This window comes from Tachyglossus aculeatus, chromosome 4, assembly GCF_015852505.1.
Source record: "Tachyglossus aculeatus isolate mTacAcu1 chromosome 4, mTacAcu1.pri, whole genome shotgun sequence".
Taxonomy (NCBI): Eukaryota; Metazoa; Chordata; class Mammalia; order Monotremata; family Tachyglossidae; genus Tachyglossus; species Tachyglossus aculeatus.
This window is the reverse complement of record NC_052069.1, coordinates 12,432,818-12,448,110: the sequence shown is the minus strand read 5'-3', so window position 1 is coordinate 12,448,110 and position 15,293 is coordinate 12,432,818. Positions and strand designations below refer to the sequence as shown.

Below are 15,293 nucleotides of genomic sequence, written 5' to 3'. Positions count from 1 at the left end.
AGGGGGAGGCAGACAACAAAACAAAACAAGTAGACAGGTGTCAGTACCATCAAAATAGATAAATAGAATTATAGGTATATACACATCATTAATAAAATAGAGTAATAAATATGTACAAGTATCCACAAGTGCTGTGGGGGGGGGGGGGAGGGCAGAGGGAGTGAGTGGGGGTGATGGGGAGGGGAGGAGGAGCAGAGAAAAGGGGGTGCTCAGTCTGGGAAGGCCTCCTGGAGGAGGTGAGCTCTCAGTAGGGCTTTGAAGGGAGGGAGAGAGCTAACTTGGCAGATGTGAGGAGGGAGGGCATTCCAGGCCAGAGGTAGGATGTGGGCCAGGGGTCGACGATAGGACAGGTGAGAACAAGGCACATTGAAGAGTTTAGCAGCAGAGGAGCAGAGGGTGCAGGCTGGGCTGGAGAAGGGGAGAAGGGAGGTGAGGTAGGAGGGGGCGAGGGGATGCACAGCCTTGAAGCCGAGAGTGAGGAGCTTTTGCTTCATGTGAAGGTTGACAGGCAACCTCTGGAGATTTTTGAGGAGTGACATGTCCAGAGCATTTCTGTACATAGATAATCCAGGCAGCAGAGTGAAGTAACTACTGAAGCGGGGAGAGACAGGAGGATGGTAGATCAGAAAGGAGGCTGATTCCGTAATCTAGTCAGGATAGGATGATAGATTGAACCAACAAGGCAGCAGTTTGGATGGAGAGGAAAGGGCGGATCTTGGCGATGCTGTGGAGGTGAGACCGGCAGGTTGGTGACAGATTGGATGTGTGGGGTGAATGAGAGAGCCAAGTCAAAGATGATACCAAGTTTGCAGGCTTGTGAGATGGGAAGGATGGTAGTGCCATCCACCGTGACAGAAAAGTCAAGGCGAGGACAGGGTTTGGGGGGGAAGATAAGGAGCTCAGTATTGGACATGTTGAGTTTTAGGTGGTGGGTTGACATCCAGATGGAGATATCCTGAAGGCAGGAGGAGATACAAGCCTGGAAGGAGGGAGAGAGAACAGGGGAGGAGATGTAGATTTATGTGTCAGCAGTGTAGAGATGATAGTTGAAGCCGTGGGAGCAAATGAGTTCACCAGGGGAGTGAGTATAGATGGATAACAGAAGGGGACCAAGAAGTGACCCCGCTGTTGGGTAGGGACTGTCTCTATGTGTTGCCGACTTGTACTTCCCAAGCGCTTAGTACAGTGCTTTACACACAGTAAGCACTCAATAAATACGATTGATTGATTGATTGATTGATTGATCCTTGAGGAACCCCTGCAGTAAGGAGATGAGAGCGGAGGAGGAGTCCGCGAAGGAGACTGAGAATGTACGGCTAGAGAGATGAGGAGAATCAGGAGAGGACGGAGTCTGTGAAGCCAAGGTTGGATAATGTGTTGAGAAGGGGATGGTCCATGGTGTCAAAGGCAGCTGAGAGGTCGAGAAGGATTAGGATAGAGTAGGAGCCATTGGATTTGGAGAGAAGGAGGTCATTGGTGACCTTTGAGAGGGTAGTTTCGGTGGAGTGTAGGGGACGGAAGCCAGATTGCAGGGGGTCTAGGAGAGAGTTGGAGTTGACAAATTTGAGGCAGCGAGTGTAGATGGCTCGTTCTAGGAGTTTGGAAAGGAAGGGTAGGAGGGAGATGGGCGATAACTGAAAGGGGAAGTGGGGTCAAGAGAGGTTTTTTTAGGATGCGGGAGACGTGGGCACGTTACAAGTGTTTTGCACATAGTGGGAATTTAACAAATACTATTATATTATTATTATCATCAATATTATTATTGTTGTTGTTATACATTTATTGTGTGCCAAACACTGTCCTAGGTCCTGGGGTAGGTATACATTAATGAGGTCATTCATTCATTCATTCAATCGTATTTATTGAGCACTTACTGTGTGCAGAGCATTGTACTAAGCACTTGGGAAGTACAGTTTGGCAACATATAGAGATGGTCCCTACCCAACAGCGGGCTCACAGTCTAGAAGGGGAAGACAGACAACAAAACAAGATACATTAACAAAATAAAAAAAATAGAATAAATATGTACAAATAAAATAAGTAAATAGAGTAATAAATACGTAAAAACATATATACATATACACAGGTGCTATGGGAGGGGAAGGAGGTAAGTCGGGGGGGATGGGGAGGGGGAGGAGGGGACATAGGAGGTCAGACATAGTCCCTATCCCACATGGGGTTCACCGTCTAAGTAAGAGGGAGAACAGGTAACTGAGGCTCAGGGAAGTTGTTACTTGCCCAAGGTCACAGAGCAGGTAAGTGGCAGAGGTGGAATTAGAATCCAGGTTCTCTGATTCCCAGGCCCCTGTTCTTTCCATTAGCCACTCTGAGATGCTTCTATATGAGTCAGTGAAGCCTAGTAGAAAGAGCATGGAGATGAGAGCCAGGAGACCTAGGTTCTAGTCGCAGATCTGCTTGAGGCCTGCTGAGTGACTTTGGTTATCATTTTACCTGTTGGAGTCTCAGTTTCCTCAAATGGGGAGAAGATACCTGTTCGTCCTCCCTCTTCGACTGTGAGCTTCAATCGATCAATGGTATTTATTGAGCACTTACTGTGTGCAGAGCACTGCACTAAGCATTTGGGAGACTACAATAGAGTTGATAGTCATGAACCACACCCACAAAGAATTTACGTACAATCTACATATTGAGCACTTACTATTTGCAGAACATGTACTTAGCATTCATTCATTCAATGTATTTATTTAGCACTGTACTAAGCACTTGGGAAATACAAGTCAGCAACATATAGAGACGGTCCCTACCCAACAACAGGCTCACAGTCTAGAAGGGGGAGACAGACAACAAAACAAAAACATGTAGACAGGTGTCAAAATCGCCAGAACAAATAGAACTAAAGCTATGTGCACATCATTAACAAAATCAATAGAATAGTAAATATGTATAAGTAAAATAGAGTAATGAATCTGTACAAATATATACAAGTGCTGTGGGGAGGGGAAGGATGTAGGGCCAGGGGCAATGGGGAGGAGGAGAGGAAAATGGGGGCTCAGTATGGGAAGGCCTCCTGGAGATGGTGAGCTCTCAACTGGGCTTTGAAGGGAGGAAGTGAGCTTGCTTGGAGGATGTGTGGAGGGAGGGCATTCCAGGCCAGGGGAAGGACGTGGGCTGGGGGTTGAGGGCGGGACAGGTGAGAATGAGGCACAGTGAGGAGGTTAGCGGTAGCAGAGGAGCGGAGGGTGCGGGCTGGGCTGGAGAAGGACAGAAGGGAGGTGAGGTAGGTGGAGGTGAGGGGATGGACAGCCTTGAAGCCGAGAGTGAGGAGTTTTTGCTTGATTCATAGGTTGACAGGCAACCACTGGAGATTTTTGAGGAGGGGAGTAACATGCCCAGAGCATTTCTGTACAAAGATAATCCGGGCAGCAGAGTGAAGTATAGACTGAAGTGCGGAGAGACAGGAGGATGGGAAATCAGAGAGGAGGCTGATACAGTAATCCAGTCGGGATAGGACAGCAAATGGGAGAATACAGTAGAGTTGGTAGTCAGGAAATCTGCCCACAAAGAGCTTACTTACAATATATAGGGGGAGCCAGACATTAAATTATAGAGTGGGGTCTAGGTCTGATCTGATTATCTTGTAATAATAATAATAACAATTGTTGTATTTGTTAAGCACTTACTATGTGTCAGGCACCGTGCTACATGCTGGAGTGGAAGCAAGGTAATCAGGTTGGACACAGTCCCTCTCCCACAGAGGGCTCACAGTCTTAATCCCCATTTCATAGATGAGGTAAATGAGGCACAGAAAAGTTAAGTAACTTGCTCAAGGTTATACAACATAAAACCCAGGTCTTCACTCCTAAACCCATGCTCTTTTCACTAGGCCATGCTGAATCCCTAGGGTTTATGTTCTTTTAAGTAATTAATATGCCTTTTTAATTATTGTGTTAAACAGAGGGGAAAAGGTCTTAATATCCCTTCATAGTACGTGGTTCTCAGAGACTGTCTTGAGTTTGAGACACAAGAAGGATGCTTCCTATGTTGTCTTGTTCAGTGTTAGCTAAGGAGAAACTAGAGGTGGAGAAACCGAGGTCCTCAGAGGACAGGGGACTAACTGCTAATCTGCTCTTCTGATGGCCGTGGGCCACTTCTGAGTTAGAAAAGTTCCCTGCCACCCACTGCAACACAATATGGGAAGTAGCATGGCCCAGTGGATAGAGCTCAGGCCTGGCAGTTGGAAGGATCTGGGTTCTAATCCCGGCTCCACCACTTGTTTGTTGTGTGACCTTGAGAAAGTCCCTTCACTTCCCTGTGCCTCCGTTACCTCAAATGGAAAATGGGGTTTGAGACTGTGACTTGTATTTACCCCAGTGTTTAGAACAGTGCTTGGCACATAGTAAATGCATAACAAGTACCATAATAATAGTTATGATTATTATTACTTGTCTGCTATGTGACCTTGGGCAAGTCATTCCACTGAGGAGCGTGGCTAAGTGGAAAGAGCATGGGCTTTGGAGTCAGAGGTCATGGGTTCAAACCTCTGCTCCACCAATTGTCAGCTGTGTGACTTTGGGCAAGTCACTTAACTTCTCTGGGCCTCAGTTACCTCATCTGTAAAATGGGGATTAAGACTGTGAGCCCCCTGAGGGACAAGCTGATCAACTTGTAACCTCCTCAGTGCTTAGAATGGTGCTTTGCACATAGTAAGCACTTAATAAATGCTATTATTATTATTATTATTGTTATTTTCTGGGCCTCAGTTACCTCATCTGTAAAATGGGGATTAAGACTGGGAGCCCTGTGTGGGACAGGGACTGTGTCCAACCTAACTAACTTTTATGTACCCCAGCACTTAGTTCAGTGTCTGGAACATAGTAAGCACATAACAAGTACCATTAAAAAGAAAAAAAACAACAACAGAACATGTTGTTTTCCGAAGGTCAGATTCACCTGGCAGAATTTCCCACCCAATTGCATTTCTTCACAAGGGTAATAAAGAAATCCTTTAGAGCCTGGATAAACCGCAGACCCTAGAAAGCTTATACAGATCTAGGGAACTAAACTGATTTTCTCAGGGGAATTGATAAAATCCCCCAAATCTGCTTACCGTGTTTCTAAAATAACCCTGGGGAAATTTCAGAAAGGTCTGAGTAAGGTGGTTTACCTTTTTCTGACTTCTGCTGCAAATACTTAAACAGACCAATTCAGTAAACATAGAAATCTACGACACACTGCCAGTCAGTAGATGGCCCGCCAAAAAGATTGCTGCAAAATCAGATGGTTATTTTGGGGGGTTTTTAAATGTATTTGTTAAGCACTTACTATGTGCCATGGCACTGTACTGAGCACTGGAGTATATAATACTACTGATGGTATTTGTTAAGCTCTTACTATGTGCAAAGCACTGTTCAAAGTGCAGCTATATAAGATCATATAAGTGTATATAAGATAATAATGATAATTATGACAGGCTGCAAACTCATCTCTAGATTGTAAGCTTATTATGGGCAGGGAACATTTCTGCTAATTTTGTTGTATTGTACTCGATAAGTTCTTGATAAGTATGATTGATTCATTGATTGATATCTGTTAAGCACTTTCTATGTGTCTAAACCCTATGTACCTCAGTCTGGACTATCTTGCCACCAACCTCTCACCCATGTCCTGCTTCTGTCCTGGTATGCCCTCCCTTCTGATTATCCACCAGACAATTAGTCTTCCCAATTAGTCTTACCTCCTTCCCTTCCCCACAGCACCTGTATATATGTATATATGTTTGTACATATTTATTACTCTATTTATTTATTTTACTTGTACATATCTATTCTATTTATTTTATTTTGTTAGTATGTTTGGTTTTGTTCTCTGTCTCCCCCTTGTAGACTGTGAGCCCACTGTTGGGTAGGGACTGTCTCTATATGTTGCCAACTTGTACTTCCCAAGCGCTTAGTACAGTGCTCTGCAAACAGTAAGTGCTCAATAAATATGACTGATTGATTGATTGATTGATTGATTCCCCCCTTCAAAGCCTTATTGAAGGCACATCTCCTCTGAGGCCTTCCCTGATTAAGCCTTCCTTTACTTTTCTTCCACTACCTTCTCCCTCTCCCTTGAACTCGGATTTGCTCCCTTTATTCACCCCTCCTGCAGTCCCACAGCACTGAAGTACATATCCATAGTTTGTTTATCAATATTGTGTCTGTCTCCTCTCTGGATTGTAAGCTCCTTGTGGGCAGGGAGCAGGTCTACTAACTCTGTTACATTCTACTCTCCCAAGTGCTCAGTACAGTGCTCTGCACACAGTAAGTGCTCAATAAATAAGGTTGATTGATTAAGCTGTGAAGGGTAGTACTAGATTATCAAATCCCACATGGGGCTTGCAGTCTAAATAGGAGGGAGAACAGGTAATAAATCAACATTTTGAAGATAAGGGGACTGAGGTCCAGAAATGTTAAGTGACTTTCCCAAGGTCACACAGCTGGGATTAGAACCCGGATCCTCTGACTTCCCAGGACCTTGCTCTTTCCAATAGGCTATGCTGCTTCTTAAGTTTTCAGATACAAAGGGAACTGTACATTCCAGAAAAGCAAGTAAACAAACCTTTGTGCAGAATAGAGGACTTTCTCTTGCCCCATATGAAGAAGCAAAGAAGGTGTGCAGGAAAACTGAAAGTCAAAGATTACAGTAGTGGGAGAAAAGAGTTGTACCCAAGTGTTGAAGACGTCCGGTGTGAAAAAGTACAAAAATCTTCCTTCACGCTAGAGGTTCTCATTAAAATCAGTCAATCTGTAGTAGCTTTGGTTAACACAGTCAGGAGAGCTCTGAACTAAATGCTGGGAGAAGAGAATACAGGAATGCTGATTCAGGTGTGGTCTTTCCCTTGGAAAAACATACTGGGTTAAAAATAACTCTGAAGGGAAAGATACTCATGGTGAACAGAAAAATGACCAACTGCGTTTCATTCATCTGAAACAGCAATAGTAGGGATTAGGAGTTTGTCCTTCAACTCTTCAGACGGTCTATCAGTCAATCAGTGGGATCCCTAACCACAAGGGGCTTACAGTCTGCAAGGAAGAGAGATGTCAAAATGAAATAGTAGAGTATAAGGATATAGAGGAGTATAAGTCTTTCCCCCCTCTAGACTGTAAGCTCGTTGTGGGCAGGGAATGTGTCAACCAACTCTGCTATAATATATTCTCCCAGGTGCTTAATGCAGTGTTCCACACACAGTAAGCACTCAGTAAACACGATTGATTGATTGATTGATTGATAAGGATATTCATTCATTCAATCGTATTTACTGAGCGCTTACTGTGTGCAAAGCACTGCACTAAGCGCTTGTACTTAAGTGGCTGTGGGACCTTGGTAGGTATAAAAGTGTTCATCTCTCTAGTTTGGGCCCAATTCACCACATTATAAAGGGATGAAAGGGAAATTGTGGTATTTGTTAAACATTTACTATGTCCTGGACACTGTACTAAGCGCTGGGGTTGGTACAAGCCAATCAGGTTGGACACAGTCCCTGTCCCTCATGGAGCTCACAGTCTTAATCCCATTTTACAGATGAGGTAACTGAGGCCCAGAGGAGTGAAGTGACTTGCCTGAGGCCACACAGCAGTCAAATGGCAGAGCTGGGATTAGAACCCAGGACCTTCCGACTCCTAGGCCTGTGCTATATCCACTTTGCCACGCTGCTGGAAATTGACATTATGAGGATCAGAGGGTCTTTCTCATGCAGTCGATAAAACCCTTCACATTGAGGGGGAAGGAAGTTGACACTGTCAGGGTTTTTCCTTGCACCAGAACGCAGCTCCAGGCCCTCAGATAGCTGGGGGCAGTCAATCTATCCCGGTCAACAAAAGCCATCCCGGCCGACAGATTCCAGAAAAACCAGATTAAAAGCTGGTGAATGTTGGGATAGGTATTATGTGATACCTATAGGTATTATAGGTATTATTAGAAGCAGCGTGGTTCAGTGGAAAGAGCCCGGGCTTGGGAGTCAGAGTTCATGGGTTCTAATCCCAGCTCCGCTACTTATGTGCTGTGTGACCTTGAGCAAGTCACTTCACTTCCCTGGGCCTCAGTTACCTCATCTGTAAAATGGGGATTAAGACTGTGAGCCCCACGTGGGACAACCTGATTACCTTGTATCTCCTCCAGTGCTTAGAACAGTGCTTGTATATATGTTTGTACATATGTATTACTCTATTTATTTATTTATTTTACTTGTACATATCTATTCTATTTGTTTTATTTTGTTAATATGTTTGGTTTTGTTCTCTGTCTCCCCCTTCTAGACTGTGAGCCCACTGTTGGGTAGTGACTGTCTCTATATGTTGCCAACTTGGACTTCCCAAGCGCTTAGTACAGTGCTCTGCACACAGTAAGTGCTCAATAAATACAATTGATTGATTGATTGGCACATAGTAAGCACTTAACAAAAGCCATCATCATTATTATTATTATTATGTGAGTTTGGGGAGAGTACTTGAAGGGTTAAAATACAACAAAGGTTAAAACCTTTCCTATTTGTGAACATGGCCTAGTGGAAAGAGCAAGGGCCTGGAAGTAAGAGGACCTGGGTTCTAATCCCACTCTGCCGCTTGCCTGCTGTTTGACCTTGGTAAGTTACTTAATCAATCAATCAATCAATCATATTTATTGAGCGCTTACTGTGTGCAGAGCACTGTACTAAGCGCTTGGGAAGTACAAGTTGGCAACATATAGAGACAGTCCCTACTCAACAGTGGGCTTAATTTCTCTGTGCTTCAATTCCCTCATCTGCAAAATGGGGATTCAGTAGCTGTTCACCCTCCTACTAAGTTAATTTACAGATTTAATAATAATAATGATAGTATTTGTTAAGCACTTACAACGTGCCAAGAGCTGTTCTAAGCTCTGAGGTAGATACAAGGTAATGAGGTTGCTCCTCGTGGGGTTCACAGTCTTAATCCCCATTTTACAGGTGAGATCACTGAGGCACAGAGAAGTGACTTGCCCAAAGTCGCACAGCTGACAAGTGGCAGAGCCGAGATTAGAACACACAATATCTGACTCCGAAGCCCGTGCTCTTTCCACTAAGCCACACTGCTTATATTAACATCTGTCACCCCCTCTAGACTGTAAACTCGCTGTAGGTAGGGGAATCTGTCTGTTGTTATAGTGTACTCTTCCAATCACTTATTACAGTGAAGCAGTGTGGCTCAGTGGAAGACCCCTGGCTTTGGAGTCAGAGGTCATGGGTTCTAATCCTGGCTCCGCCACTTGTCAGCTGTGTGACTTTGGGCAAGTCACTTCACTTCTCTGTGCCTCAGTTACCTCCTCTGTAAAATGGGGATTAAGACTGACCTAACCTGATCACCTTGTAACCTCCCCAGCGCTTAGAACAGTGCTTTGCACATAGTAAGCGCTTAATAAATGCCATCATCATTATTATTATTATTACAGTGCTCTGCGCCCAGTAAGTGCTCAATAAATATGACTGTCTGACTAAGACTGTGTACCCCATGTGAGACAGGGACTGTGTCAGACTTGGTTATCTTGTATCTAAGAGCTCAGAGTGGTGCTCGACACATAGTAAGTGCTTAACAAAGACCATAAAAAAATGTGAACTATTCTTTGCTATTTCATTCCCCGGAGGGTCTGGCTGGGGCTGTTGTAAGAAATTCTTTCATTTCGGCTTCAGTCAAATTAAAGAACTCAACCTTCAAAATTGGATTCTTCAGAAGTATCCTTCAAATACATCAAAAGCAGGAAGCTAGGGAATCAATGAGGCCACTAGATAATCATGGGGCAAAAACTGCACACAGGCTTAAAAAGGAGATAGCCCAAAACTTCAGTGCATTCCTTAGTTTGCTTTTTAATGAGAAAGATGTTTGAGAGATGATTTTTTTTTTTAGCAGGAAGAGCAAACGAACTGGATCAAATTATGGGTACTTCCTGAAATGTTTTTGACCCACCAATGAACTAGAACTAGATATAAATAAACATATCACTTGCACCAATGGTCACTTACCTGAGACTTCTGAACCCCAATTTTCTGAGGGCCAAAGCTGAAAACTTCCAGCCAAAGCGTAGGATTAGGGAACGACTGATTGTCAATGTAAATCCCCAAGAGACAACCTGATCACCTTGTAACCTCCCCAGCGCTTAGAACAATGCTTTGCACATAGTAAGTGCTTAATAAATGCTATCATTATTATTATTATATTATATGCAAGAAGGATGTATGAGTTTACCCTGGGAATGACTCCTGGAGAATCAATAATTAAGTTTAGAATCCTTGCACAGTTAGATAAACCCTACCTGAGAGGGAAAGTAAGAAGGACTCTGTGGGATTCTGCATCTGAGATCATTATCCTGTATCCAAGATGATTATTAATAATAGTAAATGATGATGGCATTTGTTAAGCACTTACTATGTGTAAAGCACTATTCTAAGCACTGGGGAGGATTCTGAATCTGAGATCATTATCCTGTATCCAAGATGATTATTAATAATAATAAATGATGATAGCATTTATTAAGTGCTTACTATGTGTAAAGCACTGTTCTAAGCACTGGGGAGGTTACAAGGTGATCAGGTTGTCCCAAGGGGGGCTCACAGTCTTAATCCCCATTTTACAGATGAGGTAACTGAGGCACAGAGAAGTTAAGTGACTTGTCCAAAGTCACGCAGCTGCCAATTGACGGAGCCGGGATTTGAACCCATGACCTCTGACTCCAAAGCCCGGGCTCTTCCCACTGAGCCACGCTGCTTCTCAGAAGCTTATTCTGTATCTATTCCAGAGTTTAGCACAGTGATTGCTGCCAACTTGTACTTCCCAAGCACTTAGTACAGTGCTCTGCATGTAAGCGCTCAATAAATACGATTGATGATGATGATGATGATTGGAAAAACAGCGTGGCCTAGTGGATAGAGCACAGGCCGGGGGGTGGGTGGGTCAATAAGACCTGGATTTTTATACCAGCTCTGCCCCTCATCAGCTGTGTGACCTTGGGCAAGTCATCTGAATTCTTCGTGCCTCAGTTACTCTACCAGTAAAATGGGGATTAAGACTGTGAGCGCCATGTGGAACATGGATTGTGTCCAACCTGATTAGCTCTATCTACCACAGTTCCTTAATACAGTGTCTGGTACATAGTAAGCACTTAATAAATGCCATGAAAAAAAAGAAACAGGGATGGAGGCATCAGTCACAATCTAGGAATTAATAATAATAATAATAATAATAATGGCATTTATTAAGTGCTTACTATGAGCAAAATACTGTTCTAAGCACTGGGGAGGTTACAAGGTGATCAGGTTGTCCCACAGGGGGCTCACAGTCTTCATCCCCATTTTACAGATGAGGTAACTGAGGCACAGAGAAGTTAAGTGACTTGCCCAAAGTCACACAGCTGACAATCAGCAGAGCCGGAATTTAAACTAATTATAATAATAATAATAATAATGGCATTTATTAAGTGCTTACTATGTGCAAAGCACTGTTCTAAGCACTGTGGAGGTTACAAGGAGATCAGGTTGTCCCACAGGGGGCTCACAGTCTTAATCCCCATTTTACAGATGAGGGAACTGAGGCACAGAGAAGTTAAGTGACTTGCCCAAAGTCACGCAGCTGACAATCAGCAGAGCCGGAATTTGAACTCATAATAATAATAATAATAATAATGGCATTTATTAAGTGCTTACTATGTGCAAAGCACTGTTCTAAGCACTGTGGAGGTTACAAGGAGATCAGGTTGTCCCACAGGGGGCTCACAGTCTTAATCCCCATTTTACAGATGAGGGAACTGAGGCACAGAGAAGTTAAGTGACTTGCCCAAAGTCACGCAGCTGACAATCAGCAGAGCCGGAATTTGAACTCATAATAATAATAATAATAATAATGGCATTTATTAAGTGCTTACTACGTGCAAAGCACTGTTCTAAGCACTGTGGAGGTTACAAGGAGATCAGGTTGTCCCACAGGGGGCTCACAGTCTTAATCCCCATTTTACAGATGAGGGAACTGAGGCACAGAGAAGTTAAGTGACTTGCCTAAAGTCACACAGCTGACAATTGGCAGAGCTGGGATTCGAACCCATGACTTCTGACTCCCAAGACCGGGCTCTTTCCACTGATCCACGTTGTGGTTCATCATTCCTTTAGTTCACTGGTCCACTGTGCAGTAACAGCTAAGAAGATATGATCCAGAAGGGGATTGAAAACCTACTGAGAAGGCCCAATTCGCCTGTACACACCATCCTTCTATCATGTGCAAAAACCCATACGAAGGATCTTCATAGAGAACATAGAGAAGCAGCGTGGCTCAGTGGAAAGAGCCCGGGCTTTGGAGTCAGAGGTCATGGGTTCAAATCCCGGCTTAGATGAGAGCTTAACAAATACCACAATTATTATTATCATTAGTGAAGACACACGTCCTGGCAGAACTGAGTGTTTATGAAATCCTGGTAGTCTTCAGTCTGTTGGGGTCAATACCTTTTGATATTGAGAAGCAGCGTGCAAAAACCCATACGAAGGATCTTCATAGAGAACATAGAGAAGCAGCGTGGCTCAGTGGAAAGAGCCCGGGCTTTGGAGTCAGAGGTCATGGGTTCAAATCTCGGCTCCGCCAATTGTCAGCCATGTGACTTTGGGAAAGTCACTTCACTTCTCTGGGCCTCAGTTCCCTCATCTGTAAAATGGGGATGAAGACTGCGAGCCCCATGTGGGACAACCTGATCATCATCAATTGTATTTATTGAGCGTTTACTATGTGCAGAGCACTGTACTAAGCGCTTGGGAAGTACAAATTGGCAACATATAGAGACAGTCCCTACCCAACAGTGGCCTCACAGTCTAAAAGATCACCTGGTAACCTCCCCAGCACTTAGAGCAGTGCTTTGCACATAGTAAGCGCTTAATAAATGTCATCGTTAAGGATCAACCTCCCGCTATTATCACGAGTCTCATACGTGCCAGCACACACACAACTGTTTCTTTGGACAGTGTGCTGGGTTGTACTTGTACTTCCCAAGCGCTTAGTACAGTGCTCTGCACACAGTAAGCGCTCAATAAATACGATTGATTGATTGATTGATTGTACGCAGAGAGAGCCAAGTGCTCAAAGCACCAATTCCACCATTGCATTCAAGCCAGGCTAAGTGGTATAATGGAAAGAGCACAGGCCTCGGAGACAGGAGGTCACAGGTTCTAATCCCGGCTCTACCACTTGCCTGCTGTGTGACCTTGGGAAGCCGCTTCACTTCTCTGGGCCTCAGTTACTTCATCTGTAAAATGGGGATTGGGACTGTGAGCCCCACGTGGGACAGGGACGATGTCCAACCCGATTTGCTTGCATCTACCCCGGCACTTAGTACAGTGCCTGGCACATAGTGAGAGCTTAACAAATGCCACAATTATTATTATCATTAGTGAAGACACACGTCCTGGCAGAACTGAGTGTTTATGAAATCCTGGCAGGCTTCAGTCTGTTGGGGTCAATACCTTTTGATATTGAGAAGCAGCGTGGCTCAGTGGAAAGATCCCGGGCTTGGGAGTCAGAGGTCATGGTTCTAATTCCGGCTCCACCACTTGTCAGCTGTGCAACTTTGGGCAAGTCACTTAACTTCACTGTGCCTCAGTTCCCTCATCTGGAAAATGGGGATTAAGACTGTGAGTCCCCCCATGGTTACCTTGATTACCTTGTATCCCCCCCAGCGCTGAAAACAGTGCTTGGCACGTAGTAAGCGCTTAACAAATACCAACATTATTATTATTATTTTGGGGAGGTCAGAATGGAGCTAGAGAAAGCTGAGAGGAAGCTAAGTCCTCACTTTCTCTTCTCCCACTCCTTTCTGCATCCCCCTTGCACTTTAATTTGCTCCCTTCATTCACTCCTCCCTCAGCCCCACAGCATTTATGCACATACCCGTAATTTATTTCTTTGCATTAATGTCTGTCTCCCCCTCTAGACTATAAGTTCATTGTATTCAAGGAACCTGTCTACTGACTCTTTTCTGTTATACTGTACTCTCCCAAGTGTTTTGTACAGTGGGCAGAGAATGTTTCTATTATATAGTCCTCTCCCAAGTGCTTAGTACAGTGCTCTGCACACAGCAAGTGCTCAATAGATACGATTGATTGAATGAATGAATGAATACAGTGCTCTGCACCCAGTAAACGCTCAATAAATATAATAATAAATAATAATAATGATGGCATTTGGTAAGCGCTTACTATGTGCAAAGCACTGTTCTAAGTGCTGGGGGGGATACAAGGTGATCAGGTTGTCCCACGTGGGGCTCACAGTCTTCGTCCCCATTTTACAGATGAGGTCACTGAGGCTCAGAGAAGTTAAGTGACTTGCCCAAGGTCACCCAGCAGACACGTGGTGGAGCCGGGATTAGAACCCATGACCTCTGACTCCCAAACCCGTGCTCTTTCCACTGAGCCACACCGCTTCAATCAAATATGATTGATTGATTGGCTAACCACAATGATTTAGGGGATGGAGAAGTAAAGACATATAAGTAAAGACAGAAAAGGTTAGCATTCTTCAGTCCAGGGAGATTCAGGTGGAAGAAACATGACCTAAGTCTACAAAAGAATGAAGGGGGTAAGCAGGGTGAAGAGGTAATTTTTCCCCGAACTCCATAACAAACTGGATAGAAGGCACCCACTGAAACTTGAAGGAGAAAGTTCCAAAGAGGAACTCTTCTTCACACGTCAGATGGCAAGGATAAAGGATTTATTTGTTACCAAAGGAATTTGTGGAAGCTGAAAACAGTACCAGGTCCAGGAAGGATTTGGATTGATCCATCCAAACCAGTAGATCAAATGGAAATGGGATCAAAACTGACTCCTAAATGGATATTAAATGAGAAGCAGTGCAGTCCAGTAGAATGAACCTAGCACTGGGAGTCAGGAGACCTGGGGTCTAATCCTGGCTCTACCACTTTCCATATGTTTGATGATAGGCAAGTCACTTAAATGTCCTGTGCCTCAGTTTCCTCATCTGTAAAATGAGCACTAAATACCGATTCTCCCTCCTCTTTAGACTGTGAGGCAGGGACTGTGTCTAATCTGAATCCACTGCATTCACTCCAGTGCTCAGTACAGTGCCTGACATTTTGTCTTTAATAATAATAATAATGGCATTTATTAAGCGCTTACTATGTGCAAAGCACTGTTCTAAGCGCTGGAGAGATTACAAGGTGATCAGGTTGTCCCACGGGGGGCTCACAGTCTTAATCCCCATTTTACAGATGAGGTAACTGAGGCACAGAGAAGTGAAGTGACTTGCCCAAAGTCGCACAGCTGACAATCGGCAGAGCTGGGATTTGAACCC

General features: G+C 44.1%; 1 protein-coding gene across 3 annotated transcripts in view; it reads left to right on the top strand.

Moving 5' to 3' along the window:
* SLC2A9 (solute carrier family 2 member 9) overlaps positions 1-15,293 on the top strand; it is a 352,960-nt gene that overhangs the window by 163,955 nt on the left and 173,712 nt on the right. The window lies entirely within an intron of this gene.